The following is a 25,320-nucleotide window of genomic DNA, read 5'->3' as shown; positions in this document are numbered from 1 at the left end:
CCTCCTCAGCATGACTTCATACTTTCCAAAGCTCTACTTTAAGTAGGTCTACTGGTTTATAGTTCTGTGAAGCCACTGAAAGCTATGCTGTTTTGTGCCCTTTTCCAAGCATATTGTAAAATCAATTTTTCCTACACAAAATGTAATGCATCTAATCAAGTTTGGGTGACTTCTATATTTAATAAAGAAGCAGTTATTTATGGCACACAATGGTTAACAGCAACATGTTGATTCATTAGGAATCAAGTTATATTTTCTATATGATAAAATATCAACAGTAGATATTTAATTATTGATATAGCCAGTTTAAAAGATTTTTTTAGGATGCAGTAATTACTAATTACTGCATACCAGTATTTTTTTTAATTTGATTTTTTTGTCTTTTAAAACTCACAGATTTCTTTTGTAAAAAGCTCCATATCTCAGACCACCAAGGGCTTGTTCATATGAGCTTTATGTTTTGCAATTTGTATATTTCATGTGTTTTTCAGTGAAAAGGAAAGGAAGGGAGGAAACAGCTGACATACCTCAGTTTATGGGGCTTTTTCATACAATGCATCAGTTGGAAAACTTCCAACAAAAAAAACAAGGACATTTTTCTCCATGAAGAGAGGAAAAAAATAGCTGTATTTTTGATATATACATGCATGTACACATCCAGCCTGAATTACAAATATATATATATATATATATATATGTGAGTGAAGTAAACAGCACCAGTTAAAAAAATTATTTAAAGGGACACAACTCGGTTATCTTACTGGGTCTAGGAGCTCCAGATATGCTTAAACTCTAAACTATAAATAAATAAATAATTATAGTGGAATCGCATCTTCTGAAGGAAAAAAGCATGATAAAGGAAGAGATGTTGACATTCAGGAGACTTTTTCTCTCTGAATCTGCTGTTATAGCAATGTAAATTACAGCATTAGCTCATGAACTGTTTCAAAAGCAGACTTTCAAAGGTGATCACTTGAGTCTATTAAGGACATTTCCACTGTTCTCAAAATATGTCATTGAAACAACTTTGTGTTTTCTGTAGCAAACAATTATGTATTGTTGGATTGCTGTGTAGAAAAGTTTAAACCTTTCATCTTTGATGCTCTTGCATTTCAGAGAAACATGAACTCTATTTATTGTATGAAGTTTCTAAAGCCCTTCCCTGTGGGAGACAGACTACATAAACATAAGATACTGCATCACAAAACTGGAGAAATCTTCCTTTATTCATATTCTGTTCATATTTCTGTTCATACTGACTCCTAATGAAGTAAATGGGAATGCTGCCACTGACTTTGATCGATCTGGAATTGGACTCCTCAGATTTGTTTTCTCTTACCTTCAAGAATCCCAAAGCATTCTTATCCCTTTTTCTCAGGCTCCTTCTTTGCTTATAGATCCTTCCCTCACAAATTGCCTCTCAGGTAGAAAGACAGTGTATTTGAAAACTCATTTTTTGTTTCCATTAAGGTCTGGACCACAAGGCACTTGGTAATGTCTCTGCTTGTCTGTATCACATATAACTCTCAGGTTCCTTCCCTCAGTTACTTACAGCCCTCAGCTAGCATTTGAGTTAAAACTTTTTTCTTTATGTCTAAATTGCATTTGAGTTAAAACCTTTTTCCTTATGTCTAAATTGCTCCTTTTGCTCTCTCAATTATGATTAAAAGCTTCCTTAAGTGAAAGAGCATTCTAATTTTTTTGATGTCATCACTTTGAAAATGCTTAATCTGAGCAACTGTGGCCATATTACATTATCTCAGTGATATTTTACATATCTCTGTGATAGTTCTCTGTACAGTACATGGACAGAAACAGAGATTGCTGGAATCCAGTTCATTCTTTAATAGATGTCTGAACTATTAACATGAGTTAAGAAGTCTGTACCAGACTAGGTAAAGTAAAGGTGAGGAATTTTAGTATACACCAAAGAGGAGAGTGGGGATGTGGTTTGCTTCAGAGTAAGCTACAGACCTGCAAGTAACTGCTATAGGAGCTCTAAAGTAACAGGACTGAGTAGTTTTCACTATGGTTGTTTAAGTATGGAGAGGATTCTAAAAATACCTGGAGTGTGTCACATATATTAACATGACAGCATTACTTTACACTTTACCATGAAACGTGCAGTAGGTAGGCACAGGGCAAAGCCCAGTTCTCTTTTGCATCCTCACCTATCCAATATCACTATAGCTATGTAGGAATCCATAAATTCAGAAGGTTTTGGGAAAGCTGCAAAAGGCAGGCTTCAGAGACAGCAGAACTGTGATTAGAGCTAAACAGTAGCCATGAGATAGGTCAAGAGAAAAATTATTTAATAAGTAGAAAAGCAAGGACAAGTAGAACAATGGTCTGTGTATTAACGCTTGTCTAATAACGCTTGAGAATAACTCCCTAAGCTACAGAAAAGTTTATCTAGCAAGATATTAGGAAGTTTGAAGCTTAATAATGGATTTCTGTGCATTGTGTTTTAAGGCTTACAAGCAGGCATTGTATTCGAAATAAGCAAGCATTGTTTAACCAAAGGTACGTGTGCTTACAGTGGTTGGATGGAACCACTGTCAATATGCTTCTGCTTTGTGTGGTTGGTCAAAAAAGTTATAAAGTAAGTTGTAACATTAAGTTCTTGGTCTGCTGCCTGGGATGTGAGCTGCTGGCATCTTCCCATTTTCAGAACCATGTAATGAGACTGATGCCAAAAAATGAAACAGCTCAAGGCACGTTCCACAGCAGTCCTGTCCCATTCGTGATTTGTACGTAGCCCCCGGCCGGCCATAGAGCTACATGTAGTACGAAGTCAAGATTCATATGAAATTTCTGTTTAGTTGTTGGCCTCTAAGTTCATGTTATAAAAGATTAAGATCCAGGAGATGTTAGAACTGACAATTTACCGTACATATCTGGTAACTTGGAAAAGCCCATGAGTGATAGGGGCTACACTGAAAAGGAAACCGTTTGTGTTCCTCTGCCACTAGACTCCTGCTGAATGCCTGGCTTTGGTAGCTGGAAACTGTGAAGCTGAATTGGCAATTAATTCAATGAACTTTCAGCTCCAAAGAACATGAAACACTTCAGCCTCTTCCAGTATAAAAGAGATTAATTTTTTTGTAAAGCTAAGAACAAATATCTTTTTAATTTCTTGCAGTCAATGAATTCTAACTGCATTATAATTTTTGCCTTTTGGCTTTGAAGCAAGTACTCCAAGTAAACTCCTGTACATGTTGCTGTAATAAAATCCATGTTAAAAGAAGTAATAGACAAACTGAATTAGATAAAATGAATTTTTAAAGAAGATTGTGGATAAAATATATGCTTTATATTTTTTCTTCTATTATGCCCTTTACTACATTTTGCAATATCAATAACTTAATAATATAGGAGTACATTCCTCTCTTCAGTGTACTATTCCACTATAAAAATAGGAAAACTTGAATTTGTTTTCAAAATATTATAAACCAGACCTGTGACTGTTATATAGAGATTAATTAGAATAATCCCTATAATAGATGTGTTTTTAAAACAAAGCCAATTTTTGGAGGATAAATTGTTTTTAAATTCTAGCCGTTACCCATTTATTTTCACCCCTTTTTTCACTGCCACTTTTCCCCTTCTAATAATTCTGTAATTTTCCATAATTTTCTCCTAAATATATAAACCTTTAATACAGATTGCAATCCTAAAATTGAACAAGCCTATCTTATTCGTCTGGCCTGCTCCTATGGGTCTAAATATCCACTGGCATCTGGTAACAAGGCAGCCTGAAATTGTAGTAGTGAAGATATCATTTAATGGGGGCCATATGTAAAATCCACTGTGCAAGTTTGCTTGTTTAAACAAAATAATCACCATGTCACAGGTGGATGGAAATATGCACTAAGATTTTTGAAACATTTAGTCTTAGCAGCCTCTTCTTTTCCAGTTTTTGCTTATTTAGGTTCTGTTTTCCAGTGTTCAAGTCTTAATACATCTCAATAATTTAACTGTTATGTGCAAAAAGATTTTGTGCCATGGAAAATAAATTCTTCTTATTTCAACTTGCATATCATATCTGTTTTATTAATAGGTGAGTGTTTATTAGAACATAATATACTGATCATTTATTCAGGAACATATAAATGTATATGACTCATGAAGAGAGGAAGGAAAATTGTTCCCATTTCCACATTTTTAATATAGATAATATTTTATCAGATTTTATAAATCAAAGCTGCTCCATGTTTCATTTCTTCTCAACTGTTCATATTTTCCTTGAATTAAGTTTTTATTTATATATGAACCTCATAGCAAGTTTTGCTATCTTACAAAAATAAGGGTTGCCATATGCTTTCATAAACAGAACTTTTATTTGCTTTTATTAGCTTGCTGCATCAACACAGAGCAGATTGCTTTTGAAAAACACAGTTTCATACTGCCATAGAAGATCCAGAAAAGAATGCACCATTTTAAAGCTGAAGTCTATTTCAGGAGGAGCTATTCTTTGAATGAAGTTTTATTATATAGGGCCAACTGCAATGTTAAGACTACAATCTGGAAAAGGCTGGGGCTCCATCCCACTTTCTTAATATTTTTTTTCAAACAGCAGTATAAATGGAAAATCATTATAGTAATAAGCATATTGGAAATTATAGTCACAAGCATACTCAACTACCTTCTCTTTACCTGTTTCTTTTTCTGTTGTTCCACAGTTTTATTTGCAATGTTTTAAATACTGATTTCAAGTTTATTATATTCTAGAAGTTAAATTAAGTTGTTCAACATAGCATCAAAATAAATAAAATGATATGCATTTGAAATGGATATTTCTAAGAACTAGATTAGATTTTCAATGATCTGGCTGACATTTATCTGTTCAGAATGCAACAATTCATAAAAAACCCCTACAGCTTCAATTGTGTCTGGATTCATAAATATTCTAATCTCATTCTCCCAGGTAAATAGTGATAAACTGTTAATGTCATTTAGTATTCTGAACTGATAATTTCAATTTATTTTCCATTATAGGGGGCAATATTTTCTTCATTATTTTTGTTTCTTTGTACAGTGTCATTTTGGTTAATAACAGCAAGGTAATTCAGACTTGAATGAGGAAGGTAAGATATATCTTATTATCATTCCTCATAATACCTTACTTATTGTTGACATAAATTTCTATGTTGCTTAAAAAACCATTGAAATGCTATTCTTTTTTTTTTTTTTTTTTTAAGGAATCATAAAATTAGAGTGCAGGAATTAGGATGCTGAAAGCTCAGGAGTAATTATATCTTTTGTTCTGGCTGCACTGGTACAGAAGTTCCATGAAAAATCACAAGCAGCTAGTTTTAAAGATTCTCAATGCATGTGAAATAAATGGAAGCAAGACAATTTAACAGACTATTCAGTAAAACATCCTCACAGTAAAGAAATCTTCATATCATACCATTATCATGGTGAATAAACTATATACCAGACACTAAAAATGTTAGTGTTGCCACTTAATGAAAAGATAAGAATTAGTGTACCAAATCTTCTTTAATTAAGATAAATTAATTTGGAAATCAATTATGAAAAATAATGTAATAAACTTGAAATGTAGTGGAAAATAGATTCATCTAAACAGAGATTTTATCAATTAGCATTTTCTGAACATTTATCAGAAGAGGGTTTAGGAAGTTTAAAAATGTATATATAACACTAAATAAAATGCTGATCTTAGTTTAAGAACACACTAGTTTTTGATGACTGAAATTAGGCATTAGGCATTAAACCATGTTTAAAGTTAGTGAATAATTCAAAATTTCTGTGTGGAAAAATATCTGGTCTTCCACAGAATTAATATACTATTAGAAATTTTTTTTTTCCTCTAGAACTAATATCAAGATCATTTAGGTATACAATAAATTGGTGCTAATAACAAACACTTAGTACATTATTGGCACATTTTGGCTTTACAAAGCTAGGAAATCAGAATTCTCTAGCTATACACCAGATGCACCACAACCATAGGTTTATGTTCAGTGGTAATTTGAATAACTGCCACTTAGTCTTGTTCTGCTGAGCTGGGTGAAGTACCCTGTGTTCACCTGGAAAAGTTGTGAGATTGCATAGAAGGAAAAGTTATATGAATGGTTGTAAATTCAGAGATTTCTTGATTTCTGCACAGCTGCACAAGTGCCCGTGCCAGAATTGAGCTGATGCAGGGGCAGGAAGAGGTAGCTGGGATGGAACAGGCATTCACAGGATGAAAGAGACACCAAAAAAAGTTAATGATGTGTAACAGCTGAAATCACATGAAAGCCTCATTAACACTGCAATAAATTGGGGTTGTTAATTTAGATACCTGAGTGAAATACATAGAGACATATAGTGACAGCATCCTTGCCCTTTCCTTCCCAGAGCATATATTTAATGTTGGTAAATAAGGTGAAAGCCAAGAAACAATACAGAATTCTTACCATTTGTACAAACTAAGAATTCTACTTTTAAGAAGCACTCCAGAGAAATTAAAGGAATGTTGTCAGGTATATCTACCAGCAGGAGTTAAGGAACAAAAGTTCATTTTCTTTTTTAATACCATTTTTAGCAGTGATGCCTTTTTTCCTCTCCTATTCAGCCTAATGGTGAACCTTATTTTTCCATTTCTCTCTAGAAAGCAGCAAATAAGAACACAGTAAAATTTTTAACAGTTTACTGCAATGTTTCTTGGGACACTAACCATGAACTTTGTACTTAGACCCTCACCTCATAGTTCTACTATGAAAGTTTTCTGTGTTTTGCATGGAGATTCTCTATTACAGAAATGCCATTTTCTCCATGATGTTTTGAGCTTCTTCTAAGATGCAGTTAAATTGCAATGTTTTTTCCCCCATTAGTCCCTGTACTAACAGAAAAAGGCACCTATGTGCCAAGCACTGCCAAATACATCATTTAGGGATTCAATTTGTATTTCCAATCAAACAATAGTAACTATGCCTATTAAACTAGAAACAAAAAGGGAGGGTAGCAAGGCATAGAAGGAACAATGTGCTCTTTCCAAATGCCATGGGTCACAGTTAGTTGGTATCCAGATTTGGGAATGCAGAGATCATTTAATCTCAGGTCAGAAAAAAAGAAACTTAGGATAAACTGAAACTTTTTTCTGACCATCTTTCTTTGGTTTCTAGGATAGTCCTTTGGTTCAAATACTTAGATGGCAGATGTAATTTTGCTGTTATATATGTGAAAGCAATGTGATCCATAGGGCAAGAAGTCTCTAAATCACACATAGGAAATGTTTACAAATTTTCCTGAAAGAGTAAGGGTTAAGAAATTGTCCTGAAATTCAATATTATAAAAGCTTGTGGTACAGGGTAGTAAGTTCCTACCTTATGAGCATTTCCACAGGATCCTAGATCATTCAAGCTCATTCAAGCACATAGGACAAAAATTAAGGTCCATCTCCATTATTCCATAACTTCCACGTGCTTGACTTTGAAAATCTCAATTAAATTATTTTAATTTGTGTCTGAATACAATACAGTATAAAGGAAGTAACTGGGTCAGGAAGGAGCTAATAACTACAATGAAACACGTTTGCTTCTGGGCACTCTTTGCATGTAAAAATGGAAATAGTTTAATTTAATTTTCTTTTCATTATGGTATGAGGGACAGCTCACCCTATTACTGAATGAATCCCACTATTAATGAACAATTCAATTGATTAAGTTATCATACAAGCATTATTTTTTTTACATATCTTATATTTCTAATATACAAATAATGATTATTTATAGATCTTATTTAGCTCCACCCAATAACACTTAGAAGCTTTACTCATCTCCCCTTTACTTCAAACAAAACATGATTTTCCTATGTATCCTCAGTAGAGGGAGTCAGAAAATTAACAATCCAGAGATCTGAAATAGAATAAACAGCAGTGACTGGCCTAGTCCTCTGACAGGAATTGTAATATTCACATGACTTCTGATAGATGCTGATCCAGCATTAAGCAAAATAAAGTCTTCATTGGACTCACACGTTCAGCACATTGACCTCAGTTTGCTCCTTCAAGTGTGAGTCCAAGACTGGCACTCACAGACACTCCAGACAAAACAACTTCCCCACTAGTATTAGGATGGACCCCATTTTACCACAGGTATTTGAAGAAGGAAGTTTTCTGTCCTCACCAAGCAAGACAGTGCCAATGTCTGGCTACATATTGGCTTCTAAAAATCTGAAACTCCTGTGCTGGAAACACAGTCTGGCAGAAGTCAGTAGGTTTTATATCAGCCACATGTAAAGTCATTCAAAATTTACAAAATAGATCTCATTCATTTATACCTACCTACAATTCTGTCTTTCTTACCTCCTTTTATCTCTTGTAACAAAACTACACTCCAGAGGTGAGTTTTGATTGAACTAAGTCTGGATGACAGCAGTCCAGCAGGTTATTTTCTGGGCCCAAGATAAGTAATGCAGAAATACTTTTTTTCCTTTTTATTTAATCCAGTTTGATCAACAAACAAGTGGGTTAATTTTATATCTCCTTGTGTTTGGGGATAGGCTGCAGGATCCACCTCAATTCTGGATTTCCTCGGAGAGAAAGTAGGACTATGAAATAATCACTCCATGGCCAATGCCAGTTACTCCTTTAAAATATGGGCTACAAGTAATTAATATTTTAAAACCATGTATAATTAAATAAATTTCCTCAAAAGAAGACACATTATTTAATTTAAATTGATTTGATTTAATTTAATGAAAAGCTATTTTGAAGGCCCTATGGCTGAAAAATGATGAAATGGAAAAATACAGTTCATAATAATGAAAAAGAAAGGTAAAGACAGCATTTCTGTGCTTTAGCACTCTTTCAGAATAAAAGCACAGAACAACTTTTAACTAGTTCTGCAGCTAAAAGGTCTTGCCAAGCTTTCCTAATTTTGTGGAATGAGAAGACCAGATTCCAAGACACACTCTAGTAATTTGTCACAGGGAGCTATGCCATTTTGCATGGTTATTTTTAACCTTCTAACTTGCTGTCCTTCCAATCTTTCTTTTCATTCTGCTGCTTTCTCTTCCACTAATGACTTCAGTTGTTATTTGTGTGAGGAAATAATGCAGTATTTGATTCATGGCTAATAAGGCTTTGAGAAGAAAGCCTCTGAAAGCAGAGATTATGTTTTGATGGACTAGACATTCAAGTAAAATTAAAATGAAATAGCTGTTGAAAATGCAAATACCTACTGTTTCCAAGCAAGTTTTCTATTTTAGAAAACACACAATCTCTGTTCTGTGTTTAAGATGGACAGAGATATTAAGTTCTGTGGAGGCACTGAGAAAATATCTTATATATTGGAGTAGTGCAGAACAGGAATCCTTATGTAGGTAAAGTGTAATTCTGCCCACGTGTCCCCTGCAGGGGAATACCTCATATTTATCCGTCCCTACAGGGACAGGTTCTTGAAGGAAATCATTGTAGCAATTTAAAATTACCTACACACTATATTCAGGAAAACTATGAGCAAGGACTCAAGCCTGAAAGAAGAAAGTAGATTGTCTGGGTTTTGGAACCAAAATGTCAGCAGAATTAAATGAGCATTTAACACATTTGTTTCCTCCAGAAAGACCCCTGGTGAAATGGAATCATGACTTGAGGATATCTTCTTCTCTGTACATTATAGGTAAATATACTGATGTTTCAAAGCTAGAAATTCTAGAAAGCAGAATTTTGTCAATGAGGTTTATTTGGCTTTGAAAAGGAATAAAATTAACAGATCCTCTAAAGTATTCTGAATGAGTATCTTCATTTCAGAAGTAGCGTGGATAAAAAATGAGAAATGCCTGTGCAACATTTATAGAATGGGAGACTATATCTTGCCTACCTTGTCAAATGAAATAAGATCAGCATTTAATGAGTAGTAAAAGCGAGAAATGCAAGTATAATTATCTTATCTTGACTCCTGTTCTGGTCTTCTGCTTCAAATCCTACAAGTTTTCCTCCAGAAAAGAAATTGTAAGTATTTCTAGTCAAGTTTCACCATGCTATGTGGGGAGAATTAGCATTGCACTACGCCAGTACGCCAGGAAAATCGCACTACTGTGTTGAAATTTACTGCTTAGGGACTCAATAGGTTTTTAATAGGTTTAGTATTTCAAATAGGTCATGACACTCACAGAATTTGCTGATAATCAACACACAAACTGCTTCAAATTGTCAAATTCTTCCCAGACATTTTTTACGGAATAATAAGCAGGAACAAATTCCCTTATTTTTTTTCTCAGTTTTGGAAATGACTGAGGAAATTCTTTTTCCTTCGGATTTCCACACACAGAAAGAGAAACCCTAGTCAGAGAAGCATAATGTTTGACCAATCAATAAGCAGGGAAGAGGAGTGATTTATAAGAGAAATTACTGCATCACCTTGATTACCTATGATTTGCAAAAGCGAAAACAATGAAGATTTGTAAATAATCAAAGTTAATAACCTGTCTTCCTCCTCTTCCCACAACACATTTTGAATTAAGGCTGCACATTAGAAGTAAAATTATTTTAGAAGTTAAAAATAGCAATCATAGCTTGTTTGTATAGGACATATCTTTCATTTTGACTTGCACCTTCCTTTACAAATCCCTAAAATTATTTCCATGGGATTATGGCGGATTAAATGACTGTTCAGGGTAAAACTGGCAGAATTAGGTCCTAGAAGATTTCCTGTGCTATGCTATGATCCCAGAAGAGAAGGAGTAGGAATTACACTACTAAAATTAATAAAGCCAAATGGGATTTGTTATTTTACATACCCTTTGAAAAACATTTCTGCATTAACAGGAAGACAGACAGGATGACATGGAACTGCATATTTTACTTGAGTCTCATTTGTCACTATCAACTTGGTCTTTGAGAAAGGTATTTCTGTTTAACTTTATTTTTGAATCCGAGAAAAAATAAATATTTATATTCCCTGAATATATTAAATCTATCAGCTCATAAAATAAACCCATTTACAGAAGGGTTGGGGTTTTTTCTTTGTGTGTTTTTATTCAGAGTTTTTGGTTCTTTTTGTTTTTAGGATGGAGAGAGAGACAGGAGAATACAAAACTATGGCCTATGGGATGGGGAAAAGTAGGAACTGAGCAATTATATTGTGATTTATTTTATGAAAAGATAATATAACTTCTCATTGTACACTGAAAATGAGACATTTGAGACACTGCAAAAATGAATTTGCCTAATACAATGCATCAATTGAGAAATAGCAAATGCAATACTTGATACCCCATCCACTGTAAATAGTATCCTTTTATCTGATCTTCTTTGGCTGTATATTTTATTAACAAAATGTTGCAGTATTCAAAAACTGGTCAAAATGTTTTCTGTGAGATTTTTTTAGGAGAACAAATGCAGCATAGTAAGTATGCATCAAGAGGGCTCAGGAGACCTTTGAAACTATAAATTATCTACAAAACTCTCTGTCTTTTTGGGTTCACTCACTCATATAATTAAAAGACACAGAAAGACACACCTTGCAACTTTAGATATCTGCAAATGGCAAGAATCTAAGGGACCTAAAGCTCTAAATTGTATTTTAACATACTAATATGTCAGTAATAAAATTAACATCCTTGCAAGGGGAAGGATGAGTAAAAGATATCTTTGGAGAAATTATGTAAATTTGTGGAGAAATATCCATTTTAAAACTTGTGAGAAGAGTGGCTAAGCAGATTTGATTACGTCTTCTTATATGTATATTTTTTTCATACCTATGTTTCTGTGTTACTTTGATAATCATCGACTCTACACTGAAGTACATTGAGAGAAACAGTAAGGAAGTATTTCTTTGTATCAGTCCTGTCGTTGATCATATATGTCAAAACAAGCTCAAATCATCTCACAGCAAGAATGTCTCCCAGACCCAATAATTTCAGGAATAAATAAATAGAAAATCATAAAGGACATTAGTTCTGATTTTACTTTCAAGACTGATTAACAGGGTATTCAAAATCTACCACCCATCATGGTTCATTTCTCTTCACTTTCTTTACTTCCCCAGCTCAAGTACCTTACTGACCACACAGTTCCTACAGAACTACTCTGACACTGTTCTCATTTTTCTCTCCTCTCTAATTTTAGTTTAATTTGCCTTCAGAATAACTATTTTGGATCGGGACAAATCGATTAACATAATAATGTGCTTTAAGTTATTCATTATAATGTGTCTTAAGTTACTATCTTTAAGTTTATTTTCTCACATCCCATAAAGGCAAGAACCACAGACATACATATTGTGATATTCTTATCAAACCAGCAGATGTAAAGAATTCAAAGAATTTTCACTATATAGAATAAATATTTACTTATGGTCAAAGCATACAAGAAGGTTAACAGGTATGAGAAATAATTATCAGGAAAAAATAGAAAGAAGGTCTTAGTTTAAACAAAGGTATTCCTGCAGTTTACAAGACCATTAAGTTCATAATCTTGGCCCACAGTCCTCCATCTGCCACCTTTACCAATATCTTAGGAAGTCCTTTAAAGTATTTTCATTGTGAATAAAATAACTATTAAATTGTCCATGCTGTTGTAGTTAACACTGCATCAACAGTTTTACTGTAGCCCTTGGTTTCACAGCTTCATACCTCTACAGTAAACATGTTCTTCAGTCTGAAGCTCATCATAGAAAAGTGAAATCATAGAAAAAGTAATTCAACTATCAAGATCAGTGTCGAATTTTGAAAGAAGAGTTTAGATAAGTATGGTAATCTAAAAATTATTTTACGCTTTGCAAACTAATAAATAATAATCGTAAAGATTCAGCATGCCTTTTTTATGGTTGTCCTCATTTCAAAGGACAATAGATTCATTATGACAGACTGATGTTATTCCAAAATTGTGAGAAGTATTTTAAGTTATCTATAGTCTTCTAAACATGTGCACAACTTTGTGTCAGCAAATCTGCAGTGACTTTAAAAACATGTCCATGTGTACAAAGGGTATTTTTTTCACATGTAACCATTAGAGCTTTAAGTCCTTTCATATCAACCATTTTTAAAAAAGGTTGTTATTATTATTATTATTATTATTATTATTATTATTATTATTATTATTATTATTATTAATATTATTATTATTATTATTAATAATAATAACAATAATAATAATAATAATAATAGTAATAATAATAATAATAATGATATATAATAAAAGGTAGAGATAAAGATATAATGTTTTACAGAAGGAGCAGTAGTTTTTCGGAAGCAATACTATTTTTTGCCTTCTTGATTCTCACAGAGCTGCTAAAGCTTCATCCTATATGGCAGAAAAACTGTACTGTATACCATAACACAGATGAGAATTCAACATAAATAAAGTGAATATTTCCCTTAAAAGGAGTTAAATTTGGCCTGAAACACTCAGTGAGTCTAAGGAGAGGATGTGGAGTGAGTCCAACTTCACTAGAAGGCTTTCATGGGGCAGAATGGAAGATAAAGGATCTGATCCTATTTTTTACTGTCCTAAAGTCTCTGTTAAGAGACCTCTTCTGTTGAAAAGAGCACAATTTGCCAAAGCAAAATGCCCAGTAACTCTCTATTGTGAACACTTGCACCAGGGATTTTCATTCAAAGTGATGCACCTCTGTCCTCCTGTTAATGTGAAAATTCAGTGAGTCTCTGGCTTTTATTTAAACACATGCTACCACAGACCTGTGCCTGCTGCAGGATTTCCTATCAGTTCCAAGGTGGTTTTCCCACAGCTATAAGTCCCATATTCTCTAAGGAGGACACTGATTGCTATTGGGGTGTCATATCACCACAGTCATTGCATTCTCAATGAGATTCACATTGCACTCTCCCCAAAGAAATATGGGGCTTCACAATTATAAACTGGCTCCTTTCAGTTTATTTATTCATTGTATAAGAGCAAAGGCAAGCACCTCACAAATATTGAAGAGGGGGCATTGTTTAGAGCAATTCTTATTTTCATGCTATTTTATAGGTTTGCATTTGAATTACTGCATTAAACTCACTGTAAAAAAATAGCCCAAAAGAAAGGTCACAAGACTCACTTTCTGCTATGAATAAAGCCAAAAAAAAAAAAGAAAGGTTTCAAAACACAAAGTTAAAAAGGACACTAGCAGGATAAAAGTCATATTTTTTTTAGTCGATGTCATTTCCTTAGCTACTAATAACATTAGATTTATAAGACTGAGAGAGGAAAAGGTAATTTAATTTTCACCATTTGTGTTGTATATTGCCAAAGGTCAGTCTCCTCACAGCACAGTATCTACCTGCATCTGATAGTACGTAAATCAATTCACAAACAATTCCAGAAAAAGAAAACAGCATTAAAAATAATCTAATGACACAATTTAAAAGGGATAGGAGAGATGCAGCTTTGTAAAGTATTGAGCCTTGGAGTGATACAAAGCAACCACACTGAGTACAGGGCACACCTCCACAAGGAACCAGCAGGGCTTTGTGTTTGGTATTAACCAAAAAAGGGGAATTGCAAAATTTTTCATCTCAGCAGAGTTTCAGCAGCAAAAGAACTACTCCAGCAAAAGAACTCTTCCATTTCTCACAGCAGCTGGAGGTCTTCAGACAGTTTAGAAATCCTAGATTAATGATCACTACTTCACCCTAAATTATCTTCTCTGATTACAACAAATGCATTTGGGGCTGAAAGAAATCTTATTGCTGTCTGACTACTTATCATTATTAGTGTTACAGGAGATGATAGTAACTAAATGCAAAGAAAATAGTTCATTTGCTGTTCAGGGCTTAAATAGTAACCCTGAAAAGAGCCAACCAAATCTATTATAGCAACTCTCTGACCTGTGCTGTGCCTCAGACCGTTGCTCAGAAGTGTCAGGGTAGTCTCAGGTTAAACATTCCCTTCTGTACTGAAGAGGTGCAGCAGTCAATACAAGTAGTAGGAAAGATGACAGCACAACAAGACGTTTATGGGAGCTCTTGGCAGCAGGCTACAGAGTGGAAAGAATGAACGGAGAGAGACCAATGCTGCTGGAGCACAGCAAGAGTACGTCAGCAAGGCACAAGCACATTACAGTGGCTCACAATGTCACTGCAAAGCATTGCTGGATCAAGACAGAAGAGAGGCACCAGAACAGTACTAATCCTAAAAGAGAAGAAGATAATGCTCTTCACTAAAGGGACAACAAACTAAAAGTCTGGTGCTTCAAATTGTGTCTTCACGTTTCTACAGAGCACTAGTGCTTCTAGAAGTAAGGGTGTCAACTCTAGGCTGCTACTGGACAGAATGGATATTTCAATCCACTTGAGCAGACACTAATATTAGAATAATAGAATATCCTCAGTTGGAAAGGATGCAAAAGGGTCATTGAAATCCAGCTCCTGGCCCAGAACAGCCCAAGAATCACAACAGGTGCTTGAGAACATTTTCCAAATTCTTCTTGAGCTCTGTCAGGCTGGTGCTGTGACCACTTCCCTGGGGAGCCTGTTCCAGGGCCCAACCACCCTCTGGGTAGAGAAAATTTCCTGATATGCATCCTAAACCTCCCCTGACACAACTTCAGACCATTCCCTCAGTCCTGTCACTGGTTACCAGAGAGAAGACATCAGTGCCTGCATCAGCACCTCACTTTAAAACAGAACACTTGAGCAAAGTGCCAAGACTTAGAAAAATACTTAGTTTATTAAAGAGTGAGTAGCACCCATTCAAAAAGAAACAATGCAGCAAACCTTTGCAAATGCAATAAAAATAAATCTTTTGTTCAAAAGACCCATTCTGATTATAAAGAGAGTCCAATTTCTGGTTACAGAGCAAACGCTAAAGAAATCTGACTAAAATTTAATTGATTGGAATGTTTTCAGTCTCCTAATCTCATAGCATTGCCTGACATTTTGCTCTTAAATAGATATTTTAATAGGAAAGCAATTTTAGAAACAAAAAAATTACATATTGCTGTTTTGCAGAACCTAATGCAAACATTTTTGAGACACTGTAAATTCATTATGCCTATGTAAGTAGAGAAAAGATTTCACCAGAGGCTAAGGTTAGTATTCAACAAAAACTTAGTCAAAAAAATACATGACAGTAGATTAAATGTTGTGGAAAAATAAACATATTTTAAGACTTTATTTTTTTCATATTTAATTAATTGATGTTATTCGTAGAATGCATGTTTCTTTCCACCTCTATTGGACCTCCTGACTCTTAAGATGAGACAGCTGTTTTCTTTGAGGAATTGTTTTAGACAGTTAAAAGTCTGCAGATAATTGACTGGTCAGATCTGTAGGAGTCCCTTAGAGGCTGCAAAACATTCTTCTACATTTGTAATATTAATACCTAGTTTATCCTTGCAAAGCAGCAAAAAAAAATTCCCAATAAAGTTAGAAACCTCTTAGGTAATCAATTATGTGAGTGCTTTGAGTTCTGACCAAGGACTGGCATTGTCCAGGATAAAAAATGGAACTGAGTGGATTAGATTTTGTTGGTTCTTGTAATAATTGTTCTTACTGGAACAGACAGAAAACATGTATGTTTATACTGTGAGACTAGAAATGAAAAATTATACCAAAAGTATGAAGAAAATTATATGGGGTCATTATTATACTACATTAAACAGTCTTGAGATATTAATAATTTTCCATCTGTTTACTTGTGTTCTTAGAAATTCCCTCATGACTTTACTTGAGATTTAGCTCTCCAGTGTTGCTAAGAAAATTTTCATAAACATTGAGTTCTCAAAGGACTTCTAAGATGTCAGTAAGGAAAACTTGGCCAGCATCCCCACTATCAGGGTTTGATAAACTAAATACAAATATAGTTATTTTTCAAAAAAAGGAAGACAAATCTTATATGCATAATTATGTAATGTACTGCATGCAAGTTATTATAGTCAGTATTTTTAAATATGCAAATTTCCTTTGGTGTAAAAGCATAGTTTATTATCATCTGTCATTACTGAACCAGTATACTGCTTTATAAGAAGTTAGTTTCCACCAGCATCAACTTCTTTGACAAAAAAAAACAATGCCAAACCAACCAAAAACAATAAGCAAAAAGAAGTCATATGTTCTCTTATGTATTACTAGCCTCATCACATGTTTGGAAGTTCAAATCTCCCAATTCTTTTCTAAAAATTAATTTCTATCTGTTTATCAGTTGAACTCAGCCCTCTTGCAAGTTAAAGTTTTCCTAATGCCTTTGATTCATCAGAAATTCAAATATATTATTTCCAGTGTTTTCTATTTTTTTACCATACAGTACTTAATAATTCACATAAAAGTTTTCAGAAAGAAATTTGATTCCTTTTTTGAAAATTATATCATGTGTAGGCACATAATTATCTCTGAGGATGTAGTCTATAAGAAGCACAGCTTCCATGAAGAAAACCAAAACCTGGGCATTTAGAAATCAAGACGACTTTGTCTAAAATGTCAAAGATATATTTGAAAATCAGATTTATGCATGAGGGCAAAATAGCCTATAGTGGCTACACAGAGTTAAATTCTACAGTGATATAACACATGGCTTATTTATTTAGTAATAAATAAATAAGAAGAAAATTATCTTTTCCCTATAGACAAAGACGTATAATAACATTAGGTATGATCTTAAGTCACTCTTTAATAAGAACTCAGAGTTCATTATTAAAAGAAAAAAGAAATCATGCAATAATGTGTTGTGGTCTTGCAAAACATGTCAGAATTTTTCTTGTGGGACAAATCACACACAAGTTACACTGAAGAATAAAAATAATTAATGGAAATTTCATTGGAATGGGGTTTAGATATTCTGGAGCATTTACAACTGGTGTGTATAGGTGTATTTATCTGACAGTGTATATAAACCCCTTCCAAGACTCACATTCACTCTCCCACAGGACAGAGCAGAAAGAGAAGGAAAGCAAGGATGCTCAGGGTTCAAGGCAATTACAATATATGAAACTTTTTTCTCTAAACATGACTATACAAGTCTATATGACTATCTAGTCATAAAAGTGACTTTTTCTTATTTCAACTACCAGGCAACCCACTTGTTATCAGCAGAAATGACAGCAACTAAAAACTAGGAAAAACACCACTAAGACTATTATAATATAGTGACAAATACTGAACTACTCAAGAGTCAGAAAACTGTTCTAGGAAGGATTTCTTTTTATTTAATTCAGAAATATATATTTGACATGAAAAGTAGATTTTTCAAATATATTTACATTATTTTGGTTTCTTTGGAAGCTAATGGCACCTAAAGACCTGTGTAAATATAACAAAAAATGTGAACAGTTTGTTGAAAGACAAGGATTTAGAAAAGAAACCTGACAGAGATTAAGCAGCAAATAGAAAATTCTCTGTAATAGAATCAGAGACAATTATAGCACCAGTGATTGAATAATCCATTCATTTCCCCTTTTAAAGGATCAAAAGAAAGAAAGAAAATAATTTTACAAGCTGAAAATTTTTAGATATTAATGCAGCACATTAAATTAAGATCTTCCCTTTCAGCCTGCAAAATGCTTTATAGCAAATGCCCCATCTCATTCATATTTAAATTACATGAGTTCATGGCAACCTTAGAAAAATTCAGAATTAATTTAGTCTTTTTTAATGTTTGCAAAATGCAGGTTATATCGAGCTCCTCAAGTCTACTAAATCTACAGATCAGCATGGATCCAGGTGAAAAGAAAACTATCTATAGCAAACTTTGCAACTGAAAATACAAAGTTCCTTCACTGACTTCAATTTTGACATATATTTCTGAGTATGCTATTACACAGTCTTTCCTTTTGGATTAGCACCTGTAGCTAACAGACATGCTAAACTCATGGCAAAATGGAAACAAATACAAAAAAAATACGATTTCTTAAATAAACTCACAAAATTTTTATCTTAATCTGTATCATTAGATTTTAAAATAAATCATTGAGATATAAACTCTTGAGGAAAAAGAAGAGTATTTTTTGTCACACTGAATTTCTGTAATGCAATCCCCAGCACCTTAAAACAGAAGAAAAAACATACAAATTAAAAGACAAAGAATATCCCCCATTTATGTTTTTTTTTTTTGTTTCTGATAGACAAATACAAAATATCCTTAAATTCATATTTTTTGTAGATTTTAATGCACTTGTTTATGTCTTTTATAACAAGATAATTTAATGATTATTTGATTTTTAGTTTTCTTCTGATGCAGTTCTTATGCTCAATTCCAAATGGAAAGAATAGATAATGATTTAATATATAATGCTCTTCAAGTTATAATGTGTAATAGGACTATTTCTTTTCAAATAATGTATTTCATATCCATATAAATATGTCCTTTCAGAATATCCACACTCATGTGGATAAATGTTTCATTCTAAAAATAAGTTTTTCATACTTCTTGATACAGTTATTAACATATGTGTTTTTTCTTTCTCGATTTTGCCAGTGTTAGTGGCACTGTTATACTGAGATTTAATTCAGGACTTCAATACCTTCATTTGTTTGAAGATCTTTCTCTGGGATATGGAGAGGTTTAAAAAGTTTTATAAGGATAGGGCCATGTGTAAATACACAAAAATAAGACAAACTCAGTTACTTACATTTTGGAGACTTCTGTTTCCCTCAAACTGATTTGTCTGATACTCTCTAGGTTTGGTGATGGACAAGAGGATTTTACCATGAAAAATAAATGCATTCAATCAGACAATTTTTAAATATTTGAGGTAATAATCCTAAATTCTGGTATAGGGGAAAAGGCTTATTTACACTCACTTAATATTTATTAACAAATATATTGTGTGGAGGATCTTCTTACATTTTAATGTTGCAGCATATAAGCAGGTACCACAATGCTCCATATTAACTTTTCAGAAATTACAGAAGTAAAATACTGTTACTGTTACTGTATGTGCCTTTGAAAATTATAAAAATATAGAACATTTAATTTATCTAATCACATAAATTTGAAGAAAAGGTGTTTTTTAGCAGTGATCCTATTCCTTTAGATGTTAGTTCTGATTGATTACTAAAGGCTTACTTCCTTCCTATGATTCTCCAAACTGACACGCTTTAGCAAAATTAAAATGTCAGAATACTAAAAGCACAACAGCCACCACAAACCAGAGATAAAACAAATGGGAACAGATTCAGAGGAAGTCTTTAAATTGGGCTTAAGAATAAAGGCTATTTTTAAAGAGGAATCTGTAATATAGGGAAAGATGCTACAGAAAAGGAAGATCTAGGAGTAAGAACCTGAAAAACAGACAGCTATTTATTAAGGATAAGGCAAAGCAAGACAAGTGATGGAAAATTTGGAAGCATTTGGTGATTTATAGAAGTGTTAAGTAGGAAATGTGATTTAACAACATGGGAGTACAGGGTTGCCACTGTTTTTACTGTACTTGAAATAAAGCAAAGGGGTAACAGAGAAGGAAGTACTTTATTTAATTTCTAGTTTGGATGTATTCATGTGTGCATGCAAATTGGTCTGTGAAGAACCAATATCAATACTGGAATTACAGGTGAGATTGTGAGATCCATGAAGTGATTTACTAGAAGAAAAGCCTGTATTCTGACTAGAATGTTTTTCACAACATTGAAGCACTTGTATGAGTGAGTTGTTGCACATTCTGTGTTACATAAATGGACAGAAAAAGCCCAAAAAAATAAAACAACAAATAAAACAGGAAAGGCTTAGAGGCCAGATAATGAAAATTTATTGTTTTCTCTAGAAAAAGCGAGGCTTCCTCCTAAAATTGAGAATTTTTCTTCTTTGGAACCATTCCTTGTTGGTAGTAGACCCACCTGGAAGATTTCTTCTCAACTTATAAAAGATGATGCACCGGAGGAAGGATGTTTCTGAAATTACTCCAAGTTCAAAACAATTTATACTGTCTTGTACCTGGGAAGGGCTTACAACCTACTCTGAAAAATACTTGCTAAGACTCAGATGTGAAGTGATAATATGTCAAGCTCCAAACTCAATTATGGCTTATAAATGTCACTAAAAGAAAATATTTATGCTGATTTGGTTTTAAAAAAATCCATTGCTTACTAATTAAACATCTTCTGTTTCTACAGTTTCCTTTGTAAACATTTTATTTCAATTTTATTCCAACGAAAGATCAGCTCTTAATTTTGTAGAGAATTAATGTTAACACTTTGGAAGGGAAAATTTGAAAATCTCTATGGATCTTACCAGAAAACATAAAAATAAATCTAAAATATATTATTCAAGACTGTATTTCTTTAATGATGGATGTTAGACAATGTCATACCACACTGCATTTGAGGGATTTGGTTGCATTTGGTTTTGGATAGGAAACTCACTGGCAGGAAGAGTCAGTGAGAAATAACTTAGAGTGGCCCTAGTACTTGCTCATATCCATTTTTCCTATTCTTGTTGACCTTATCTGAATGCAGTATTTTCTCTAATCACTTTTCTGCTATGCAGGAGTTTAAAAGTATGTTGGTATCGTCTCTTTTGATGTTAAACTGTTAAACTGAACTGTACAGAGTAATGTGAAGAGGTGATGGATAACAGGCTTAGTATTCCTCAAAATTTTTTATTTTAAACCCTGGATACATACATTGTGGACAAGTATAATTTTATTTTCAGCCAAGAAAACTGCACTAAGCACAGTACCATTGAAAAGTTCTCTTTAATGATAACACAGAACAAAGTTAAAAACCCTGTATTCATTCCTACCACTCTTCAAGCTTTAAAATTAAAAAAAAAAATCAGAAAATACACAGTAAAGAGCTGTGGAAAATAACCTAAGATCAATATATTCCCTTAGGGAGTAAATAGAAAAAACTTTTTGTAGGTGTGTGGTCTAACACTGCCCAGCAGACATGGCCCCACACAGATCCTAGTTTGCCCCTCCCCAGTAGGAGAATGGAGTGAATCAAAAGGGTATAAGTGAGAAAACTCGTGGATTAAGATAAAGACACTTTAATAGAAAGTATGAAAGCCATGCAGAAATGCAAAGCAAAACAAGGAACTCATTCATCACTTCCCATGGGCAGACAGGTGTTCAGCCATCTCCAGGAAAGAAGGATTCCATGCAGCAGTGTGAAGACAAACACCACCAATGTGAATGTCCCCCCCAGTTCCTCCTTCTTTCCCCCTCACCAGCTTTCATTGCTCAGCATGGCACCAGAAGGGTGTGGAATATTTGGTCACCTGGTCACAGCTGTTCCAGCTGTGGCTCCTCAGCCCCCAGGGTGATTGGACACTGTGAAAAGCAGGAATGGCCTTGATGCTTGATAGCAAGTACATTGCCGTGTTATTAATGCAGATTTGGGCACAAATCCAAAACACAGCACCTTATGAAGAACTATGAAGAAAATTGATTTAATCCCAGCCCAAAACAGCACAACAGATAACTGGCTTAATTCTGTGCAGGGGAGAGCTGTTAGAAGAAAATATGGAGTTCTAATCTGGCCCCTCAGTAGCATCAGCCTTACTGACATCCTTATCCAAGCTGGATAAAGGGTATCAGAAGCACAGCTTCTCTCACTTCAGATGTGAGACACAATTCTTTGACCTTGGTTTGCAGAGAATTAAAAATTCTGGTGTGCACACAAAATTCACCCATGAGGAGAGAAAGGAAAAGCAAACATGATGTGACAGATGATGCATTGTTACTTAAGATTATTGTTGGCCCTGTGATGACAACCATGATACAGGAACCTGAGTAGAAGGTAAGAGCATAATAAGCTTTCCTTTCAATCAGCTAGTGAAAGAGAATTATCTATTACCTATTTTTTTCATCATTTTTGTCTTATGTAGTTTCATCAGACAACACATGGCCTTAGATGATTCGCATAATTTTAAAATACAGAAAAGGCCACTCTTGTTCTCAGTCTTTGCCTTATCTTAAAAAATACATTACTTCTCAGTGTGGATCTAGCTCTTGCAAAAAAGGTATTGCCTTAATTTTATTATAAGGCATCATGCTGTGTGTTTAACTAAGCTGTACAAAACAAAAAGGATGTATGTTGTTAGCCAAGGTATGCTATTGCATATATGCTGCAAAACCACTACTAGAAGTAGGACATTAATTTCAATGTAAAGAATAAAATAATTCCAATACAGTTGATTCAATTAAATCTTTAGTAGTTTGTTAATATTTTTTTTTTAATACTGGTTCTCATAATTAAGGAATAAGAGTCTGGTAGTTGAAATTCATTTAGTGGAGGACTCAATGTTTGATATTAAATATGTTAAAAAAATAATTTGATTGCTTTTTGCAAAGGAAAGGGTTCTCAGACCAAACAAGCCAACAATTTTCATTCTACATACTGTATGGCTCAGCTAAATATGAATAAAAGAAAAATACAAGATCTGATCATTTTTACAAACCAGTCTCCAACCCCTGAATACTTTTTCATTCTTCATTGCCTCAGAAAAGTATGAAAACAGGAGCAGAAATCTATTAGCTGTTTCTTCAGTTCTTAAACTACTGTGCAGAAAACTAGTTTTTTGTTTATACAGGTTAGGAGAGGGAAGAGAGCAGATATTTGTGTTCGATATTCACTGAATTCAACAATATGATCAATATAACAACATTTTAGACCAATATTTACTGAAGCTGGAGATGGCTTAGGAATGGGGGTTCTTGCCCACATATGAATGCATGGTAATACCACAGTATGTAATATCCCCTTCCTCCTTTCTTGTCCTTACTCTCACTGATTGTAAAGGTAAACTTGAGAATAAGAATAGATAAAGTAAGGGTTGTGACCAGGGCTGTATTTCTCTCTGCTCCCAAAGTCTGTTGAAAGGATTAAGGCAGCTGAAATTGTATCAGCTGTCTCAAATGAGCAGTTTCTGGATATTGCTGCCCTTGTAAAAGGCAGAGCTTGATAAGTCATGGGGTCACAGGAAGATGGCCTTTAATATATTTTTAGCATTGCTTATTGTTATGAAAGAAATTTGAAAATTTTAAATCATTATGACAATAAAAGTAGAATAAAAGGAAACAAAGTGCATTAAAATACTCGGGAGGAAATTAAAATCTATTCAAAATCCAATTTTTGAGACGTTAATTTTTGCCATGTATATTCAGTGAAGCCTTGTTAAAGCAGCATGAGGGATTACTTGTGCATAACATGACAACATAGAGATTATGCCCAGACCAAAGGAGAGCTAGTAGTTGGCTTCAGATATATGAGTGAAACAGAAATTCTCTGTGCCAGGAACAGCCAGAGAAGATAGCAGGAAAGCAAAGGATATGGTGAGGAAAATACTGCTAATATACTTCAGAAGAAAGAACCAAGGGAGAGAGCACCTTCAAGATAGATGTTCTGAATTATGGACAAAACAAATCTGCTATTTGCTTCTTACTGTACTCAGGAAAATAATGAGATGTACTTCCATAAATTAAAAACAAAAGAGGTTATGTCAGTGTCAGTTTCTATTCCTTGTGAAAGTGTACACAGACCTGAAGAAAGACTCACTAAATACCACAGTAGAAGTGAATCACAGAGAATATAAGGAAAATTAACATGTTAATGACTGAAAATTTACTGTGATCAAAGTTTTATATTTCATGCAAGAAGAGATAATTACAGAAAATGTTTTTCTTTAATCTTTTAATATGAGAACGGTATTCTCAAGATTGACAATTACATAACCTTCCAACTGGTAGTATGCTAAATATAATATTCATTCAAATAATTGATATTTACTGTTTTAAATATTGACCTAATTACTGGATTTAAAAACCTGTATATAGTCTAAGAGTGCATTTACAGGATATCTTTCAATGCAAAGAAAAATCTAAGGAAAAGGGCATTCTTGGTAAATATTGAAATTTTCAAAACAAACCTCCAAAAAAAAAAAAAAAGGGAAAGATAACAGTCTGAAAAAGCAGCATCCTGCAACACATGATGCCATGAGATATTGCCTCACACAACCTTAATAAAATATGCTATATGATCATACTTCAGTCCTGTATGGAAACTACTGGTTTGGCTTATTATCAAAATCAGCTCCCAAACACACTACAAAATTTAGCTAAAAGTACATTCATGTTCTCTTATTTTCTGCTTTGTATTTCTGTTATATTTTAATAAAATATTAGTATGTGTTGAATTTTCATCACCAGGGTTTGGTAGCAGGGGGTCTACAGGGGTGGTTACTGTAGGAAGTTGCCAGAAGCTTCCCCCACTGTCTGACAGGGATAATGTGAGCTGGTTCCAAGGCAGCCAAAGCAGAGCCCATCAGTGACAGGGCCAGCAGCTGTGGGATTAAGCAATTTAAAAAGGGTGAAAAAACCCCACTGCAATAGCAGCCAGAGTGAAGAGGGAGAATATCTGAGAGAAACAGCCCTGCAGACACCAGGGTCAGGGCAGAAGGGTGGGCAGGAGGTGCTCTGTGTGCTGGAGCAGAGA

At 33.9% G+C, this 25,320-nt stretch overlaps 1 protein-coding gene across 1 annotated transcript in view; it reads right to left on the bottom strand.

Annotated features, from left to right (window-relative positions):
* GPC5 (glypican 5) overlaps window positions 1–25,320 on the bottom strand; it is a 574,301-nt gene that overhangs the window by 229,759 nt on the left and 319,222 nt on the right. The gene's annotated exons all lie outside the window — the stretch shown is intronic.

Source organism: Serinus canaria, chromosome 1, assembly GCF_022539315.1.
Source record: "Serinus canaria isolate serCan28SL12 chromosome 1, serCan2020, whole genome shotgun sequence".
NCBI classification, from domain to species: Eukaryota; Metazoa; Chordata; class Aves; order Passeriformes; family Fringillidae; genus Serinus; species Serinus canaria.
Note: the sequence above shows the minus strand (reverse complement) of the source record. Positions and strands in the feature narration are given on the sequence as shown.